This window comes from Tetrao urogallus, assembly GCF_951394365.1.
Source record: "Tetrao urogallus genome assembly, chromosome: Z".
Lineage (NCBI taxonomy): Eukaryota > Metazoa > Chordata > Aves > Galliformes > Phasianidae > Tetrao > Tetrao urogallus.
Genome location: NC_136816.1, coordinates 23,701,059 through 23,718,707, shown reverse-complemented (window position 1 = coordinate 23,718,707; position 17,649 = coordinate 23,701,059).

Here is a 17,649-nt window from a genome sequence, read left to right as displayed (position 1 = left end):
ATTTTGGAGCTCAAAAAATATATGCAAAATCACATGGGATTGTACATGCTCTGGCAAGAAGTGTGGGCCAAGAAAATACCCTGAATTTGGAAAGCAATACACCTGTAGTGGATAACTGCACTTGGTAAGAGAATGCAAGGTCACCACACGTAACAGAATGCAACACCACCACGTGGACAAAGTTGACCGTGACAGCATCCAGCATGAGATCAGAGAAACTTTTCTAGGAGCTTGCAAACAAGCAAAGATTCATTTCCCCTTGACTACAAGACTATGTACAGGTATGGTGCCAGAAATACTGCTGAAGAGAAGCTACAGAAATAATGATTATACTCAATGAAAACAACAGCCAACTGTTAGGCAATATGGATTCAAAAAACTGTAATAAGGTAAAATGCAATTTGTTCTAATGCTTTCTGGACACCCACTGGTGAAACAGATCATAATATTACTGCTCACTATTGTTACTAGTTTGCTGGAAAAAGGAGTAGACATGGAGCTGCCCCTTTTAGAAATTACCACAAGAACCAAATGATACCAGGCTCAGTGATGAGCATGGGAGCCATGTTACACAGAGGCATCCAGCTGAAACTCTGCTGAGGGAAAGTCCCTTTAGCTCCTGGTGGCTCTGAACCACATACTGCTCATCTCAGTCACAGCATCTACACAGATGGAATGTCCAGAAGCCAGAAAACCTTGAAAGAGGATGCTTTTCTCCCAGATAAGAAAGGAGACAGAGGTTATGTTCTTAGGGGTGGACCTACGTTTCCAATCAGATTGGGACCTTTACAGAGTCCCCAAGTTCTCATAAGAGCATTTGCACTGCAACTCTAGTCTTGCACACAGACAGAAAAGATTACCTCTCATATAGGGCATAATTTAGATGCTCTGAGGGTCCTCCTTGATTTAAAGATTAGCAATGGGAATGAGACAAAGTAGACAGCTTTTACCTGGCAGGCCATGAAATAAGTCCAAGTGAGTTGTAGAATAAAAATGAAAATCTGACAGATCATCTTGCTTTGAGCATTAATAGTTGAAAGAGTTTTCAGGTCCACTGTATTAAAAAGAAGTCACTACAGAAGCTTTTAATGAGATAAAACTAGCCAGTTGACACTGTTCTCTATTCAAAGAGATTCCTAATAAATAAGTAAGAATAAGATGTTGCTCTTCCCTTAATGAAGTCATTATTTTCTAGAGGCACTTCACTTCGCTTTGCTTTTTTATGGTTGTCCCTGGCTTTATTGCTGAACAACCATTTTAGTTCACAGAGGAATTGTCAATTCTTTTCCCCCTTACCCAAGAGATAGCAAATTTCCATTTTCCACTTAGAAATATTTTTTAAGCAGCATACACAGGAGAAACAAGAGCTAGAGCATTTTAAACTTCAATTTCCAGCCAATTCTGTATTCTCCTGAGTAATTATATTCTGTGGCTTTGAATGTTTTTGGCATACCATAGATTAATTACTGGACAGTGACTCATCGGGACTCTTGGTTGCGGTGTGTTGGGTTTTGTATTGGGAAGGGAGACCAAGATACAACATGAACTGCTTTATTTTTTCCAGTATACAGCAACACTCTGCAAATTATCCTGCAACGGTGTTGTCTTTAGATGAGAGCTCTATACCTTATGCTCTATACATGGTGCATTCTCAAAGCTTATGGGATGAACCTAAAACTGAGCAATTTACTTTAAAATAAGTTGTACAAAAAAGACTGTTTATAACAGAAGAACTAAGTTTCTTGCAGGTCTATAAATATCCATGCGCACACAGACAAAACAAATCTTTTCCTTCACTTCCTATAAAGAGCACCCTGAGAGGTTAGGCTATAGACAAAGCCAAAAACTGCACCCCACAGCATGCAGGTGCTTCATGCGTTCCTTCTCAGCAATGGCCAGTACTCTGTTCTGGTGAGACAAGGAGTTTCTCACATTTTTGCACATGCAGAGGCACAGGCTGCACATGAAGTTGCATTTCACCTCTGCACTAGGATTTTGTATTCGCCTGCATTTTTATAGGCCTTCAGTAGCACCAAGCAGGTGGAATCCTATCTTGCACTGAAATAAAAGACTACCTGGCAGTCTAGAGAAGTACTGTAAAAGTACATAACAATGATACATCCTCTCTTTCTTCCATAGTCCCTCTTATTTACTAAGGGCAATGGGAAGTCTGTTACTACAATATTTTTGAAGGTTGCTACATACAGTAAATTGAAGCAGCCCTCAAGAGATTTTTCATTTTCTGCTGTATCTGTCTAAAAAATAGAAAGCTGCCACTGAAACTCCAGCATTTTTTTGGAGAATGAATGAACTGCTCAGATACAGTTACTATTTGTGCTAGTAGAAATTTTCACATTCCAGGTAAGGAGAGTTTGGTCATTCATTCAGTCAGGCATTTGTTGATGAACAAAGATATGCAAGGCCGGTTTCCCACTTCACTGACATCTATTTAATGTGCACATTTTCTTATGTCTGGTTTATTCACAGCTTTCTGAGCTTTGTGTCTCTTCATCGGTATGAAGGCCAATTTTTCCTTCTGCATGTAATCTTCATCTCCAGAGCTGTTATTGTGATGATTATGGGTTAAAATTCATAGCTCATGCAATAATATAAAGAGTTTACAATTCACTTGCATGCAAAGATTCCCAACAGAGCATTTTCCTGTGAGAGTCAAATAAGCGTACAACACCAGATACCTGCACTGCTGTCTGCTTCCATCTTGCTGTAAAGGACATCAGAGAGCTTGAGAAATGGACACATTCACGATTCCATCAACAAAGGGACCACTAACACGGGACCATTTGAACACTATTTATTATTTCATTTATGTAGCACTGTAGCTATTTAGACAGCCACCTTCCTTTCTTATAAAACTACTGAAGAATTTTTTGAGAAAGCTGAGGGTCAGGAGGCTTTTTGGAGGCCAGTGGCTATAGAATCATATAAACATCTAGATTAGAAAAGACCTTCAAGAACATCAATCCGATCATCAACATGGCATACCAAATCCCATCACAAAGCTATATCCCTTAGCACCATGTCAGTAAGAGCTCATTCCAGAATGCCACCTTGCCTTAAACCTCAAAGATCAACCTCAAAATGATCTTCCATTCTGTCACAGAGTAGAAAGCTGATGTGCATTCCAACATTTTAAAGCAATTTCCTCCTCTGCCAGTACCCTAACTCAGGGCAGATGGTACTACCACAAGTCATAGCAGGCTGTGGACTGCTGAAAAGCTTGAAATACAAGAGTGGTTCCTGTCTGAATCATCTCAGGGAAACAGCAGCCTCTGAAGCTCCAACCTCCTGAAAGTTACCAGAGTTAAGCATCACTGAGTAACTGTGCCTCCACAAATGCACGCTGCTAAGGAAACACATAGAAATTCATTCCGTCCATTTAAAACAATGACCGAGTAAACATCATTCACTGAGACATAAGCTGAAGTGTTTTGCCTTGCAATTGCAGCATGCCTGGTTGGTGAACCACACGTGAAAAATGGCCCTTATTTTCAACTCCCAGCACTTCTGCTAGCTTTTTTCTGGTGCAGCAACAGACATAGAGCACTGTTGACACAAAAGCCCTCAAAGAAATTTTATCCTTGCACGCACTCCTGGGAGATCTTGACACCTACCTTTAATAGTTAAAGTGAATACACAATTTTTTAAGACATTTAATACAAAATTACAGACATGTGAATTGCAGACTCTCTTTTTACTTTACTTTAGCAGGAAAATATTGTGTCACTGCACACACCACCGGTTGAGAAGAATAACCTCAAAGCAAATGTAAGTGTCCAAAGCACATACGGTAGTGAAGAAGATACGAGCATGGTACAGTTCTCCTGTAGAAACAGATGAAACCATCTCACTGAGAGCACAGACTCATATTACAAGTTACTTATGAAGTTAGTCACACCTGTGTATGCAGTAATTTATATGATATGGCAATCTGTATTCACACAGAGCTTTCTGACAGACCAGTGCCTGAGTCCAGCATCTCTCAAACAAAACACTTTTCTGCATGGGCCCTGTTTTACTATTTCTTAACACTTTAAATAAAATTGAAAGTATTAACTTTAATAGCACTAATTTTAGTTAATTACTAAAGTAATTAACTTTAAATAAAGTTAAATAAAATTAAACATAAATAATGTTTCTGCAATGCAAAACAGTCTAAAGGGACATATGAGATCCAGCTCCTCTTTATGCTGAAAATTTGCTGCAGCCCCAGGAGGAGATGTTTTGGCCAACTAAGTAAAGAAAAGTAAAATATATTGTACTATTTTTACAAGCCCAGACGTCTGACATGGCACGGGTCAGACCCATTCTGCAAGGCAAATACTTACCCTAGACCACCAAATTACTGAGGAGCACCCACTTTGCTAGTGTCAGAAGCCTGGATTATGCAAGGTAGCTGCTGCTGTGTGAGCTATCAAAAGGTGAAAAGGAGTGGCTGATCCTATCAGGAGAATTTCTCTATCACTCGAGAACTGCAGACCCAGTTTACAGATCTATTTTCTCTGCTTACTATTCCCAGCATCTCTGCGGTGGCTGGCCACAGAGGCACAGTCCATGTGAATTCTCAGATCCCCCTATCCCCTTGAGCCCCAAAAAACCTTGATCCTGCTCAGAGAAGAATGCACTGTCCATCTGTACTGTATGGAACACTTCTACTAGAGAATGTAAGTAAAGCACATAATTTGCTTAAATTAAGATTAAAAGTTATTAGACTTGTCATTCTACCCTAAGCAAATATTGTAGCCCAGGACTGAACAGGAATGCCAGGTTTGTTTACAGAGTTCTTCGCACGCAGTATGGGTGATTGTCTTCTAACAGATTTCAGTGGGTATTTTTCCATTAAGTTTAGTGGCACAAGAGGGCATCACAGAAGAGGAAAAGCTTGAGCTATGCCATGCTGGTTTACTGAAGTGTTAAGTAATTCCTGTATTGTTGAAGGAGTCTCTGCTTTTAGTGTATTTGTGTGCCATTTGGATTTCTGCACAGGGATGTACTTTTGAGCTATGCAGCTCTTTTATCTCAGAGAGTATTTCTGAATAAAGAAAGTAAATTTCCATAGTCAAATGAGTCTTCGGGGAAAAAAAAAAAAAACAATTCCAAAGCTGACAGTTTTGCAGATAACTAACAGCATATTCCTGATTATTGAAGTAAGAAATGACAGATGACTAGCCATGCCTTTGCGAGATATACCTGTGCCTTTGATCTTGAGAAGAACTCTTCCAGAGATAGGATAGGAGTGAATCTCTTTCACAGAGCACGGGGTGATGCACTGCACAGAGTACAAATTGACTTGCATACTCAAAGAGGGTCATGTGCCTCTTGCAGGAGTGTGACTGTGTCTCCACTCCCACTTCTGCTAAATGTATCTTTTAGCTGTAAAAGCAGATTCTTCCTGGAAATGATTGTAAATTTTAACTACATCAAAAAAATAAAGCCTTGCAAAGCCAACTTCAAGTGGAGTGGAAGTCAGAAAACCTGGCCTAGACAACCAAATGGCCAGTAAATGACACCTCAAAGGTCACTATTTCTCTTGTGCTTGCCCAGCAGAACAACCCCGTTCTCCCTCAATGGAATAGCTGGAAAGAGCATAACAGAAAGAATAGTATTACTTCCAAAGATAGAGAATACCCAGGAGAGAAGAGCTGGACCTGCTAGTCAGGGTTTCAAATATATCTGGGGTTTTTCACTATCTTCTGGTAATTGCTGCTGGATGAGCATATGGAAATAGTATCAGCACAAATGCTAGGAACAGAAACACCAAAATAGATCTTGCCCAGTCTACTAGCATGACAGTCAAGTATCTTGTAAGAAGTATTTGGTGGAGTAGGGACTCTAATGTAGTCTGTCCCTCACAGTTTTGGGGTCATTATTTTGGAAGCTGTCAGGAATATTTCAGAAACGTTTTAAGTTTTCTTTTAGCTCTACTATAAATCACACAGAATAGTCATGGTCTTCACCTTAGGTGCTGTAGACGTATCACAGTGGGCATGGTCATGGGCAGCCTGCTCTAGGTAGCCTGCCTGAGCATGAAGATGACCCCCAGAGGTTCCTTCAATCCCAAACCATTCTGATTTTGTTTGTTTTTTTGTTTGTTTGTTTCGGTGTTTGTTTTATATTTAAGCCCTATTACTAAGAACAGCACAATTATATTAACACAGAAACAGTTCATCTGTCCCTTTTGAAGTCTAAATCCAACCTCATTTCAATCACAAGCACTTACACAAACTTGTTTAGAACAGTTACTAAATAGATGATCAGATTACCTCTAATCCTAATTCTTATAGGATGATTCTAAGTATTGCTAGTTTCTGTAAAAGCTAGTAAGATTTGCCTACAGGATTCTTTATGTTAAATGCTCAGATACCCTTATACATCTCTAGCTATTGCTGCAATGATTAGAGAAACATTATAGAGAAGTTCCAGGGAACTGGATAAACTGAAAAAAGTGAACCTAACAAGGTTCAGCAAGGCCGAGAGCAAGATTCTATTCCTGTGCTGGGGAAATCCCAGGTATGTCTACAGACTGGGAGAACTCCTTAAGATCAGTCCTGTGGAAAAGGACTTTGGGGTTGCGGTGGACAAAAAGTTGGACATGAACCAGCAATGTGTTCTTTCTGCCCAGAAGGTCAGCTGTGTCCTGGAGGAGGAGGAGTGGCCAGCAGGAAGAAAGGTTATTGTCCCCCTCTGTTCTGTCCTTATGAGGCCCCATCCAGTGTACTGCATCCAGGCCAAGGGTTCCCAACACAAGAAAGATGTGAAACTCTGTCTTAGTTTCAGCTGAGATGTAATTGCTTTTCTCAGAGTGTCTGATATGATGTTATATTTTGGTTCTAGGAGAAAAGCTGTGTTGATAACACACCAATGTTTATAGCTGCCGCGAAGCAGTGTTGCACAGAGTGAAAGCTAGTCACAGTGAAGGCCCAAGGAGTTGGAAGTGAACAGAGTTAGGACAGCTGACTTAAACTGATATTCCATACCATATGATATTATGCAGAAGAAATTTTGAAGAGGGTGGGAGTTCATCTTGCTCTCTTCCACTGCTCAGAGCTAACTGGGCATCGGTCAGGGTGTGACAAGAAATTGTGCATCACTTGTTATATACATTCATATATATATATGGTAATAATTATTATCCTTTTTTTTCTGTCTTTGTATCTCTATGCACAAATTCTACTTCGATTTTTTTTTTAAATTCTCTTCCCATTGGGAAGGAGAGAGTGAGTGAATGACTGAGTGGTGTTGAGACACCTCCTACGTTAAACCTCAACAACATCCAGGGGATGTCACACAGTTATTAAAGGTCTGGAGCCTCTGAATCTCTGTTTGGTGACATTAGGATCCATAACTTTTTTTTAATTGATCTATAGCAACAATGTGCACATTTGAATATTCCTGCCTTGTCACACTTGCTAACCACTCATGCTCTGAATTTTAATTCGATTGTTCCTTTCAAATTCAATTAATTCTACTGAAAGATGTGAGAATAAAATGCTTGGCCCACTTCTCCTAACACGTCTGATTACACTCACTGCAAGAAAGACATTGAGGCCCTGGAACGTGTTCAAAGGAGGGCAACAAAGCTGGTGAGGGGTCTGGAACACAGGCCATATGAGGAGAGGCTGAAGGAGCTGGGAATGTTCAGCCTGGAGAAGAGGAGGCTCAGGGGAGACCTCATTGCTCTCTATAACTTCCTGAAGGGAGTTGTAGTGAGCTGGGAGTCGGCCTCTTCTCTTGTGTCATTAGTGATAGAACCAGAGGGAATGGTTTCAAGCTACGGCAGGGGAGATTCAGGCTGGACATCAGGAAGTATTGCTTTTCAGAAAGGGTGGTCAGGCACTGGAATGGACTGCCCAGGGAGGTGGTGGAGTCACTGAGCCTGAGGGTGTTCAAGGAAAGGCTGGATGTTGTGTTGAGGGACATGGTTTAATGGGAGCTGTTGAGAATAGGTGAACGGTTGGACTGGATGATCTTTTAGGTCTTTTCCAACCTTGGTGATTCTGTGATTCTATGATACAGAATCACAGAATCACAGAATTGTAAGGGCTGGAAGGGACCTCCAGAGATCATTGAGTCCAACCTGCCAAAGCAGGTTCCCTACACCAGGTTGCACAAGTAGGTGTCCAGGTGGGTCTCGAACATCTCCAGAGAAGGAGGCTCCACAACCTCCCTGGGCAGCCTGTTCCAGTGCTCAACTACCTGAATGGATCAAGACTAGAATGTTATTGACAAGTTATAATAAAGAAATTCAAATTCTAAAATCATCTCTCAGATCCACAGACATTGGACATTGGACATTTCCTCTATTTCCTCTATTAAATATGATTGTACATTTCTCATACAAATTAGAGAAGTCCCTGACATTTCCAAGGAAGCAATATCCATTTCATGTGGATCCCAGAGAAACCAAACTGCACAAATATGCTCTTGCAGACACAGTGGACTATGGTTTCAGTGCACATGCTTATCCATGTCTTAGCTTCCAAGACTATATACAGAGACTTGAAGCATGTCGCAGTCACTGGTCTCTCCTATACATTATCACAGACAACTTCCAGTGAAAGGCACCATTTTAAAAGGCAATAAAAAGATAAGATTTTGACAAGAAAACAGGATGCTGAACTAAAGCCTCTGTGTCTGTAGATTGTCTCCTTCTTTCATTTCTTCTGTATTTTCCATCTTTCAAAACTGATGTTTTTATTGTGTTCTATTCTTATTATCTAAATCTCCTGCAGTTCACAAAACTACATGCAGTAAATTCAGAGTTTTATATCAAAAGGGTGCTTCTAAATAAACAAAGATGTGCAAAAAAATGAATATGACATATGGTGCTTTTATTTGTGTTCCTAGATTGAAGAAAACTAAAGACTGTGTGGAGTAAGAAAAGTTTATGTCAGTGGATGGCCTCATTGAGAAACTGTATTCCAATCCAGAATCTTTTCCAATATCTGTATGTCTTAGCAGAAGAAATTTTATGTTGCAATTGTGCTTGGAAGTGCTATAGCCATGCAATCCACTCCACGGTATTTAGCAAAAAGAGACAGTCTGTCCGTGACTTTTTCTATTGCCACCTAATACTTACTTTCTCTCTCTACAAATACTTCATGCAAGTATTTCTTCTAATATAAAAACTGGATGAAATGATGCTTTCTAGGGTGGAGAAAGCAGTTCAGAGATTTCAACTAGATTTGATGGAGGAAGACAGTGGAGGTAAATGGAACCTTGGAGATGTTGTCATTGTAGGAGATTGCTGGGAAAAACCCTTGTAGGATTTTGTGAAGACTTCTCAGAAGAGATACCCTTGTGAATTCCCCAGCTGAAATCTTCTTGCATCCCTTTAGGGTATTTGCACCTGCTGCTGCCCTAATATGTCTGTACGCTAATGCGCACTAATGGGAAATAAACAGGAAAGTTAAAGATCTGTGTGCAATTGCAAGGCCGCGATCTCCTTTTGATCACAGAGACCTACTGGGACAGCTTGCATGACTGGAATGCTGTTATGGAGGGCTATGTGCTTGTTAGAAAAAACAGGCAGGCAGGGTGGTGGAGTTGCTTTTTATGTAAAAGGGCATCTAGAATGTATTGAGCTCCACTTGGGGGAGGGTTATATACCAGTGGAGAGCTCATGGCTGAAAATTAAGGGGCAGGCTACTATGGGTGACATTGTTGTGGTTGTGTATTACAGGACCCCTGATCAGGAGAAGGAAACTGATGAGGCCTTCTACAAGCAGCTGGAAGTAGCCTCGCGATCCCAAGCGCTGGTTCTTATGGAGGACTTATCCAGATATATCGGTCCGCCCATCTGGAAAGCAGATCTTCAGAAGAAAACCTAGGTAGTCACCAAGTTAAACTTAAGTCAGTAGTGTGACCTTGCTGCTAAGAAGGTTAAAGGTATTCTTGGCTATGTTAGGCAAAGTATCACCAGCAGGTGAAGAAAGGTGATTTTTTTCTCTGCACACCCTGACTACTTTGTCTAGTTCTGGGCCACTGAGTAGAAGAGAGACCCAGACATACTGGAAGGAGTCCAATGGAGTCTCCTAAATGCTTACTTATTTGTCACAGACCAAATGCTTACTATGCTACTGTACCAACTGCATAGTAAACAGACCTGAATGCAACATTAAAGTGGAGGTAATAAATACAAAAAGCATGATTGCTAGTAGCGGAGGGCTGTTTTTTAGCTCTAAGTTTAGATGGTATGAATAAGTAATATTTGATGACTGTCATAGTACCAGATAAGAAATTACTGTATGACGCACAGTGATAATAAGAGGGAAAGACTGAAGTTTCCCAAAAAGATTATTGTCTGGAAACACCAGCTGTCAGAGCAAAACTTTGGCAAAGAGAATATGCAGAACAATGCTAATATTGACAAGAAGAATAATTACATGCATCAATAGGTTTCTCTTTGTAGTATCATAATTCTGTCATCCATGAAGTAAATCATCTGTCATCTATGAAGTAAAGGCCATACGAGTTTAACAGAAAACTCACTAAAATCAATAAGAAAAAGGGAGGAGGGGAGATGAGAGAAGTGAATTCAAACTAGCTTTGAATTGCTACTTGCCTATACTGTTTTAGTTTGGATCTGTAAAATATGGTCATATGTTTTGTATGGACAGAGCCAGAAGGAAACAAAGAAAGACAACATTAAGGCTCAGCCTATGCTTCAAGACAGGCCTCTGTGATGGAAACCATCACTCAGCTATCTCAAAGCTTAGTACAGTCAAATTCAGATTGTTGCATCTTCTTGTTTTTGCACAAACTAGAAGTGAAAGGAGATTGTAGATACTATTAAGAAAAGAACAAGGCTTGTTTAGACAGCACTAGAAGGAGTCAAGGCAGTTTTGCAAGTAGAAGGATGCTGTAATCTGAGTTTTAGATACTCTCTCATTTATCTACAGGCTGCTGTGGTGCAGTAATTGTGCCACTTATGATGCTCTTTTGTCTTGGATGGAAACTATTCATTAATATAAAATACTGCCGTAACAAATCTTAATTACCTGGTGTAGGGAACCTGCTTTGGCAGGGGGTTGGACTCGATGATCTCTGGAGGTCCCTTCCAACCCCCTACAATTCTGTGATTCTGTGATTCTGTGGTTCTGTAATTGTGAATAAGAAAGCACCATAACATGATACAATAAGGCAAGGTACCCTTTATTATTTACTACCTAAAGGATAAGGTTAAACATATACTCAATCAAGAAACCTCCTGTTAAGTCATGATGTTCAGAATGGATCTCCGTGTTTTCTAAACTCCTTAAATTGAAAGTGTCATCTGAATTCCAGGTAGGAAACTCTCTAGCTCCAGTGTGGTATTAGAAAGCTGCATTTCTTCATTCCTCATGATGTGTAACGGGTGACTTGCTAAATCATGTGTGCTCTCAGAATTCAAGTTCTAAATTTAAACATTTAAGATATACATATGAAACACATTGCCATATATATTCATTCTTTTCCCATAAGTCGTTAAGATATTTTCAGTTTTTTTCCTTCTGGGATGCTTGGTAGGGGCCTATGGTGGTCTTAGACCACTTCCTTCCCTCTCAATTTTCCATCATCATCTTCATCAAAGTGACATTTGGCCAATATTTAGCAGTTCTTCCCCAGTTTGTCAAATTTCCCTTTCTTGTTATGTCACAATGAGCAACTTTCTATCTTACTGCAGTATAACCCAGAATGTTATATGTGAAATCACAGTAAAAAGTCCTTGCACCTGGGGGATCAAAGATAAAAATAGACAATTGTGACTCCAGTGCTCCTGAGAAGCAAGATCATTTGAAAATAAAAGGCTGTTCAGACACCAAGCAAACCTATACTGGAAAGTTTTAGAACCAGTACTCATTGATTCCTTTTGCTAAACGGTATAGTCCTTAAACTAATATACTGAACCCTATTGCTAAAACAGCCTATATCAATGTTAAATCAGCCTATATCAAAAGGAGATCAGGTGCAGCTGAATCCAATCCAAGTCCCACACTTGATCAACAATTTATGTCTAAGGGATTATATGTGCACAATCATCCTAAGATGTAGTCTAAGCACAGCTAATAAAGTTCAAAGCAAAGGTTTTGGGGATCTGTATTAGCAAGGATTATCACAACAATGCACAGGGAATCTCTGCAGCCATCAGATTTCTCCTACTCATGGAGAAATCATACTGCAGAGGCCAGTGTTGTAGTCAAGGTGCTCTTTGGCTGTTTACTATTCATGAGTATAAGATGACTAGCTCATAGTTATATCAGATATTGATTGCATTTCCTGAAAAATCTAGCTTAAATCTGACAGTGTTCAGATTGGTCTAAGTTAAAAATACACTCAGTAGCAAATGCCTATAAGCAGAAAGTAGTGTTTAACTCATAAAAGAAAAATAGGAAGGATAAATTAGACTGAGCTAGGTCAGGCCAATGCGTATTTATTACAGATATACTTTCTGGAATTACAAGGAAATTTACTCCTCCAAAGTTTTGGTGATAGCAGAAATCATCAAGTCTCAAGATGGACTCAGAATGTGTTAATTTCCTCACTCTAATCCCTATTGCTCCCTCCTACTTCCAGGAAACCTGGAGGTAGATTTGACTTACAAGCACTTACTGGTAATGAACTTACAGTGCTTAGCTGCCAAATCACACACCCTTAATGTACCTCTCAGCTGAAATATCTCTCGACCACAATATACACACATATAAATAAAATACCTTTTCAAACAACATAAAACTGCTTTTTTCCTGTCAGTTACTAAAATAAATAAATAAAATGAATTACTAAAATAAATAAATAAAATAAAATAAATAAATAAAAATTAGTTACTAAAATAAATAAATAAATAAAAAGAAATTGTAGTAAGGCAAACAAAGAATCTATCCATTTCAGTTTCCATTTCCATTTCACTTTATCATTCATCTGGAAGCTGTTAAATCTTATTATAATCTTTTTTTTTCTTTTTCTTTTTCTCTTTCTTTTTCTTTTTCTTTTTCTTTTTCTTTTTCTTTTTCTTTTTCTTTTTCTTTTTCTTTTTCTTTTTCTTTTTCTTTTTCTTTTTCTTTTTCTTTTTCTTTTTCTTTTTCTTTTTCTTTTTCTTTTTCTTTTTCTTTTTCTTTTTCTTTTTCTTTTTCTTTTTTTTTCCCCATATTCCATTGTTTTGGTGCAAAAACTTAATTTCTATTTTAAAAAACTGGCAAAAACAGTTTGGTAAAACTTCTCGGAATCTTTTGATATTGTCATATGATCTCTTCTCAGCATGGTTTCAAATGAAACACTGCATTTACATATGTAATACCACAAACAGCTGTGGAAGTTCCCCACCAGTAAATTTATGGTAAAAATACCTTACTGATAGACAAGACTTTTAAGAAAAAAATGTAGTACATTATTATTTTTCAAATCCCCCCCGAATTTGGAGAGAAGACTGTGATTTTGAGAAGTATGTGTGCCTTGTGGTGCCTCTATAGCTCAGCTAGGAAAAGAATTGTTTGTGAGATGTGTGAATATATACTTTTCTTTGTTGGACACCTAGAACAAAGCATTTCATCAGAAGTGGTTTAATATGTTGTTGAAATCTCCTGCATAACAGCCAGAAACTGTCTTTCAGGAAGTTTATTTTGCGGAAGACATCCTGCATATCTCTTTTCATATAAGTACAAAGTGGGAGTTTTCATTGAACCACAATAAATAATCATTTATGTCAGGAGCAGAGTATGACAATTCAGTTGGAAGAGATGTTGGTTTGATGAAGCATAAGCTCTGCCAACAAAATAGTTGTTACATAAAAGAACAGCAGTGCAGTCACAGCAGTATTGTCATCTGGCCAAGAGGGAAAAAATAAATTAACAGGGTTAATTAATGGGCATTAAAAAGCTTTTACAGAAATATAGGATTGATTGATCGATCGATCGATCGATCGATCGATTGATTATTTATTTATTTATTTATTTATTTATTTAGAGCAGATGAAATAAATGAAGGATATGGTGCAGATTTTTTTTCAAAAAAATTTTTTTTTCTCCTCTCTAGTTATTTAGCTTCTCTGTTATATCTGGTGATCGCTTTTAGAGTATAAGTAAGTAGGCTTGTGTATAAACTCAAGAAATAGATGTTGCTATCTGAACTACTTTTGCATCAAGTGTACAATTTCCATTTCAATTTTCAATATACTACATGTTGTCCCACCAGCATTTCCACTATCCAGAAGTGACAGTCTCAAAATCATACAATCATAGAGTCGCTCAGGTTGGAAAAGATCATAAAGATCACCAAGTCCAACCACTACCTAACCATACTACCCCAACTCTAACAACTCTCTGCTAAATCATGTCCCTGAGCACCACATCCAAACAATTTTTAAACACATCCAGGGAGCCTATTCCAGTACTCAACGACCCTTTCTGTAACGTTTTTCCTGATATCCAACCTAAACTTACCCTTGTGCAAATTGAGGCCATTTCCCCTCAACCTCTCACCTGTCTCAACCCCGCTCTCGCCATAAGCACCCTTTCAGGTGTTTGAAGAGAGCAATAACGTCTCCCCTCAGCCTCCTCTTCCCCAGACTGAACAGCCCCAGTTCCTTTGTTTGCTCCTCATAGGGCATATTCTCCACGCCATTCTTAAGCCTTGTTGCCCTTCTTTGGACATGTTCCAGCACCTCAATGTCCTTTCTGTATTGAGAAGTGTGAAGGTATAGCTCACAGAATGAACTATTTCCATCTCTGCACAACACAGAATTTTTTTATTTTTTATTTTTAAGAAGAAGAGAAACAGAAATAACTAGCTTTTTTTATTTACTTTCATCCAAACTTAAAGAGACACAGCAAAGCACCTGGTAACACAAATGGAATTCAAGAAATAATTGCATCAAGTTGTCAGATTATTCTCTTTGAGAATATGACAGGTATGGGGTACATGGCAGACAAAGTCACACATATTTTTGGAGACTGCTGAGCCAGGGATGAAGAAGAAAGACTTTCTGCATTCTATCTGAAATTCCAGATTATGCAATTTATTTTGAGACATAAAAAATAAAAATAATGCTTTTTTAGGGGCTGAAGATAGAAGACTTATTTCACATGGAATATCTGAAGAAACAGAGTAATAGGTTTCATCAGCCTTCGGGACACAAGTTAAAAACAAAAATACATTCACACTGGCAGTTTATTATTGACTTTCTAAATTGAATTTCATCTACCTTGACCTGGAAACAAATAGGCCCACAGTTTTCCATCCACATACAGATTTACACTGAAATAGATACATTTGCCATAATTCACAGTTTTTCTCATTTCAGGTTCCCATTTTCGGTCCCAGAACATCCTTTGTTGTTGTTGTTGTTGTTGTTGCGATGGATGGCTGTAAGCTCTTCAGAAGGGAGAGATGATGAAGAAGAAGTGGTGGCTAAGCTCTCTGTGTTACAGACTTTCAACGCTGTTGAGCTCAGGGCTGGGAATGACAAGAATGAGTCTCTATGGGTAAGGATCAGCAGGTGGGCCAACAGGGCAGACATCCTCATGAGGGACTTCCCTGATATATACTGGAAATAGAATACAGTACAGAACCAGCAGTCTAGGAGGTTTCTGGAGCATGTGGAAGACAATTTCCTGACACAGCTAGTAAGAGAGTCCACAGGGGAGGTGCCTTACCAAGCACTAGACCTGCTGTTCAAAAACAGAGATGCCTCTAAGCAGAAAACGAAAAAAGAACAGTGAAGTCTCCTGGGATGCATTGTTGTTCTTCGCTTTTGAGAAACAGGTCTCCAGAAATACCAACAATCCACAAAACTGGAGCATTAACTCTTAACTCCAGTGCTCTACATGATGTTATAATGTGGAATATTGATAACAAAAATCATAAAACCATGACACCAAGAAAAGCCCTGTTTATTAGAAAGCCTTATAAGTTAGTAGGTAAGATCATTACAAGTTAGTCAAACATGAAGAGCTGAGAATTAAATAGAGCTTCGCATTTCTCACTCGATTTGGATTCTTTTATCAAATCCTCTATGCTGAATATAATTTCATATTTGCATAAAATCAGTAGAAAACTGACCTCTGTTGGTACTTTGATTTTTCTCACATTTCTGTGAAATACAAAGTATTTTTAACATTGATTTTTAAGCTATTACTCTTTTTATCTTACTGGCATTTGGCAAATTGGCAGTGGAAGGTGTTTTTAACAAATGAAAGGGAAGTCTGTAATAAACTTTTACTCCAAAAATGAGGAAAAAAGACCCAACATTGTTCTCTCAGATTAGAGTAAAAATAACTGTTTGCTTGCTTGTTTGTTTTTTGAAAGATCTCTGTAAAAAACATCTGCTCTACGTGCTCCACTCAGTTAGTGCATTTCTTCTCTTACTTTTACGTGTTTGAATACTCTGTCATCCCCACAAAATCCAGCCACCTCTTGCATCACTAATAATGTCAGTGGATCTGCTACAGAGAACATTCACTAATTTCTCATAACATGAGATAACATGACTCACATAACATGAGTGGTCACATCAGTTTCATAAAAGTGAGCTTGTGGGCAATTCAAAACTATTTCTCTCAAAAATATTTTAACAACTTGAAAAACAAAAGGGGCATTGACTATGAACAAGAGTTTTAGGAACTTCGGGCAGAAATTATGTGCTGACAAGTTTGTAATTTTCCTCAAGAGAATTCTTAAGTTGTCCGGCAATGTCTTTTGTCATGTCCTTTGGCTTTACATCTTTTTGAATGTTACAGTTTTCACACTGAAGGGATTTTACATGGTGAGGACTAAAAAAACTCAATATACTTACACTTCATATTCACTGTTCATTCAATAGCTGGACCTGTCAAGATGAGTTGTTCCGTCACTAAATCACCTTTGTCTGTCACCTTCACTTCTGCACTGTACTTTCATAAGCGTTTTTGTGATAGTAACCTTTGAGGACTGGGCATATCTGCCTCTTAAACTGTTCTTACATGGTGCCATTGCATAGTTTGCACTGCCTTATATATCATTAAATGTGACAAAATATATTACAAAGATGGCCTAAGTTTCTGTATGGCTGTTTTAAAATTGGAGTTGATTGAGCTCAGGACATTCAGTAGTTTGCATGCTCTACAAGCCACAGTTTTAATCTTCACTGAAGATGGAAATGCACATTCGATACATAACTGTGTCTACATTTGTATCAAATAAGTTGTAGCAGGGACTTGAACTTTGAGCAGAAATCCATTTTAACTATTATTTTATCACAATAAAGGCATAGAATCATAGAATCATAGAATCACAGAATCATAGAATGGCCCGGGTTGGAAGGGACCCCAAGGATCATCAAACTCCAACCCCCCTGCCACAGGTAGGGCCTCCAACCTCCACATTTAATACTAGACCAGGCTGCCCAGGATCTGGCCTTGAACACCTCCAGGGACGAGGCATCTACAGCCTCTCTGGGCAGCCTGTTCCAGCACCTTACTACTCTCTACTTCCCCCTGACATCCAACTCAAATCTTCCCTCCTTCAACTTAAAACCATTTCCCTTTGTCCTGCTGTTATCTACCTTTTCAAAGAGTTGATTCCCCTCCTGTTTGTAGGCTCTCTTTTGGTACTGAAAGGCTGCAATGAGGTCACCCCGCAGCCTTCTCTCCTCCAGGCTGAACAAGCCCAGCTCCCTCA